Source organism: Octopus bimaculoides, chromosome 5, assembly GCF_001194135.2.
Source record: "Octopus bimaculoides isolate UCB-OBI-ISO-001 chromosome 5, ASM119413v2, whole genome shotgun sequence".
In the NCBI taxonomy this organism is placed as follows: Eukaryota; Metazoa; Mollusca; class Cephalopoda; order Octopoda; family Octopodidae; genus Octopus; species Octopus bimaculoides.
Window position 1 is genome coordinate 42,281,472 of NC_068985.1, and position 4,903 is coordinate 42,286,374.

The following is a 4,903-nucleotide window of genomic DNA, read 5'->3' on the forward strand; positions in this document are numbered from 1 at the left end:
GACAAAAATTTCAAAACATTTCTGTAGTTACGGTTAGGGTTTTAGGGTAGGGTTAGGGGGTTAGGGCTAGGGTTTTAGAGTTAGGGTTACGGTTTTCGGGTTAGGGTTAGGGTTACGGTTTTAGGGTTAGGGTTAGGGTTAGTGTTGGGGTAAAAAGTCAAAATTGAAGAATTGGTGGTGGGGGAAATTTAACAACGTGCGTTTTTGGCAATTTTCCGGAACCTCCGTATCCAAAAACGGGGGTTTTTGGCAAAAAATAAATAAATAAAATAAACAAATTTGGGAGAAAATGGTGGGGTGGGAGGACAGGCAGATGTCTTTCAGTATGAAGTAAGCAAGGATGATTTTAAATGCATATCTAGTGAGGAGAGTAATCAAGCCAGCATCTTATTGACAAAAATGAAATCACTAATTTGTTCGATCACATCACTATGAGGCTGGCTGTAGATATGAGCTTCATGTACTTACCCACACACACACACACATATATATGTATTACATTCTATACACTTCTGTCAGTTGTGTGTAATTAACATTCTTTAATGTTTTGTATTTTGTATGATGAAACACACGTTTGGACCAGCATACTGTGTGTATGGTTGTGTATGTCTGTGTGTGTTACTCAAGAACCAGTGAAATTCCAAAGAAAACTTCTTTGGACTGTTATTTCCCCAGATCATTGTATTTTGTACAAGTTCCAAAAAATTGTCGATTCTTTTTCTTCAGCTGTAACATACATGCCTATGCCAACTGTCATACATATATCTACACCTAAACTTTCTTACATACCTATATATACACATATGTATTACATCAAACATATATACCTACACCAAACTGTGTTACATGTATTGTATCCCCTACAGTATTGATAATTTAGTCAATATGATAAACACATATCTTTCCATATTTGATATTCATTTTCTATCTACTGTTACTTGTTAATTTCTTTAGCAGTTTTCATTTCAGTTTCTCTCAAGATGAAACAAAGTATTGCCATGAATTTGTTATCTTTCCAGGGTTTATACATAACATTCTTTGCTACATCACTGTTGTAAATCATGTATCAGCTTTTTATAAGGGATCAAAGCCTCAATTAGGAAGGGGCTATATGGGCTTAGCATTAACTTCCCCCTGTGGAGGGATCTAAATAGATTTTGATTATTGGTTTGTAATGGTCAGTTTTTGTAAAACATAATGACTGAGATTAAGGTGTTTGACTATTGTGGGCATTGCCTTGAGTTCAATTTATACTAATTCAGCCAGATTGTATTCTTTTGCTGGACAAGATATATAATTGCGCTTGCTTTAGTCTGTTTTAGTGATTATATATTTCACTTTTCCTTTCCATTTGACTGAAACGTTTAGCTGTAAAAGCAGTTAACTAGTTAATGGTAAGAGAGAGACATTTAACTATAAAAATAGTTTACAAGTTAATGATAGGAGAGACATCTAGCTGTAAAAACACTCAACTGGTTAATGATAGAAATGACACTGAGCTGTAAAAAAAGTGAACTGGTTAATGGTAGGAAAGATATATGGCTGTAAAAACAGTTAATCTGCCAGTATATACAAGTACAAATTTGTTAAAACCTTCCCAGCTATGATTATACTTAAAATAGATAGATAGCAAAGCTATATCAAAGAAATAAGAAATTCTATATTGCAGAAGTTATTTTACAGTTTTTACCCCTTTTTTTCTTCTTCTTATTCTAAGGATTGGGAAACTAGTTTTTATGATGAGTGTTGAGTTTTCATTAGCAGAATTTCTAAGGAAGTTCACATCTGTTGAAATATCAGCTGAAATCTGATGACAGAGTGTTCCTGGTAGAATATTTAAAATGCTTCTCACAGGATACTTACATTAGTTTGTATTTAAGAAAAAGAAGCAAAAATCTAATTAGATAAGTGGCAAATTAGTAAAGTCATTTGAGCTTAGGACAAAATACCTTGTAGTGTTTATTGTAGCTCTTTATATACTGAGTGCAAGTCCTACCAAAGTCAACTTTACCTGTCATCCCTTCAAGATCAATAAAATAAAGTACCAGTCTAGAGCGGTGGGCATATTGCCTTAGGGTATTGGTTCAAACCTTTTGTGTACTGTATTCTTAGGTGGTCAACTTAGCTTGATGCCCAGTTTAACACCATCTAATCTCTAATTTTAGGAGCTTGTTTTTTTAGTTCTATTTTCAAACAGGGAATTTTGAAATCTAAATTGTCAAACCTAATTATTATTAGGCATTATAAACTGCAATATTTTCTGTGATCACCATGAAGATATTGGTTGCACGCTACTGTATATAAGTCATTGACTCTTGTGGAATCAATTTATCACTTACTGTGTACTACATCAATGCATGTGCATATATATGTGAGAGAGAAAGTCAATTTTTAATATTGGAACTAGTCATAAACTGACTAGAAAGAAGACTTTCAGAAGTGAAAATTGTACTGAAGTCATGTGAAATATCAGCAAGTAATACCTTCTTTTCTAAACTGCAGCCAGACAACTTCATATTGAAACAATACGCTCTAAGCTCAGCTTGTGCAGGAAGCTGATATTTTAGCATGAAAACAGTTTGTTTTGGTTCTTTGTTTTTTGATTTTTGTATCCTTATCCATTTCAGTTCTCTTATGTCTATGAATTTGATGAGGAAAACTGAGAAATAAGGCTTCCTTCTTCTTCTTGGCTGGATACTAAACATTGGTGCGCTATGGGTTTTGTGATATATCATTTATGTTGAATATTTTATTTCTCAATTTGAAAGAATTCAATTGTTTACATATTTTAATAAAGATATTTTAAAGAGCTTCAGAACAAAGTGTTTGTTTCACTGCTTTCCATTAACTTCAAAGAAGATTAGCAGGAAATCTCCAGGAGAAGAGATATCTTGTCTTTAGTGTACTCTGACTCCCAAATTTCTTTACAACTACAGCTTGCTAATAAAATTGAAGAGCTTTCAAATTATATTCTGACAGAACACAACAACTTATACTGAATTTAACTACAAACTAATAGCTTTTAGAATATATTGCAATAACAAGAATAGAAATCTCCTTTTTAACACAAAACTATACAGTATAAAACCACAACATATCTCAGACAACCAATATAATATATGTATTTTAATGCAATCATGGAAGTTATAAGTGTCATAGCTTAAACTATTTAATGGACACACAACTACAACACTTTCTTATTGATTGACTATGCATTTACAACAAGGATTCATTGCAACTTATAATATAATTTACAAAATAAAATTGGATAGTAAAATTTGTATAGAATTAAAAAAAAAAAATGAGAATATCTATGGAAGCTTTACTAATAGAAAAATACAAAGCTAAATTAGACACACAAGTACATCTCATGTGAAAAAAAAAAGGGTATATCATGAAATCTACCAGGATTTACACTTATAGAATTTAAACCCTGCGTTGAGAATTTTATCAGGAATAAAATTATTCCTAAGACACTTTTTGACTTACTGCAGAATGTGTAGACAACTTGCTTTTGAAAATAATTTGTTCCCTATGATCACCAAAAAACAAAAATGGAAAATAACTAAAGCACTAAAAAAGATGTATCATTAATAACAAAAGATGACATTGAATGCAATCCTCTTTGTAAGATATATAGTTATGTCTATATGTTTGTATATGTATATTAATGTACGTGTGTGTGGAAGTGTGTGTATATATATATCAAGTAGTTGTATACTGCCAACTTAACGTGACAGTCCCAATAAGGGAATATACTACTGCTATTTAGCCCTAGGAAGCTGGACCTCTTCCTGTCGGCCTTGACACATTTCCTGTGTCCTTATGTTTGCGAGGGGGAGACAGGCGTCTTCAACCAGCTGGTCATGCTACTTCATGCTGATGACGAGCAAAGACTCAGAGACATGTCCCTGAATGCTGGCTCGGCTGGGTGGAGGAGGTTGTCTCCCCCTTGCAAACATGAGGACACAGGAAATGTGTCAAGGCCGACAGGAAGCGGTCCAGCTTCCTAGGGTTAATTAGCAGTAGTATATTCACTTATTGGGAGTATACAACTACTTTATCGCATCACTACTGCTTAAGTCTCTCTGAGAGATTTAGAAATGTATTATTTCTAATACATATATATATATATATATATAACATCAAAATAAGCAATAGGATATCAAGTAGTAATGCAGTATGACTATTTCAAGCGGCTCCATTTAATTGAACAATGCTATCATTACATCAATTTAAATGCAGTGCCATCTTCAGCTGCACTAATAAATAGAATTTTAACCAGTAGGACACATTAATATAATTTAAACTGGTTGTGTGCATATGTGCATATATATGTATGTATACATTCGTATATGTAAGTATTCATATGTTGTATATATATTTGTATTTATTTGCTATCTGAGTATATTCCACTGATGAAGGCAGAGCATTTCTTATGCAGAGCCAGAAATCTGTGATCTGGAATTATTCAGTAATTTTTTTTCCTAGTTTATTTTGTCTTTTTGTCTTCTCTCCTGGTGCTGTATGAACATTTAATGTGGTTATAGAGTCAAGATTTCACTGCTATTTCAAGCATGGTGGTATCTCTTAGATACCCTAAATTATAGTTTTCATAATAATTATTACCTTTGAAGTTTTTATACCCATGCTAGCCACCTGATAAGATAGGTATTTTTAAATAACGATCTTATCCCTATTTATATAAATTTATAAATTTATTTTGTCATTGTATTCACTGCGGTGGTATTTTTAACCATATCGTCCGAGGAGTTTTAGGCTGGCAATTTAAACTGGTCCTGTGCATATGTGCATATATATATATGTATATGTATATATATATATATATATATATATATATATATATGTATATATATATATATATGTGCGTGTGTGTGTGTGT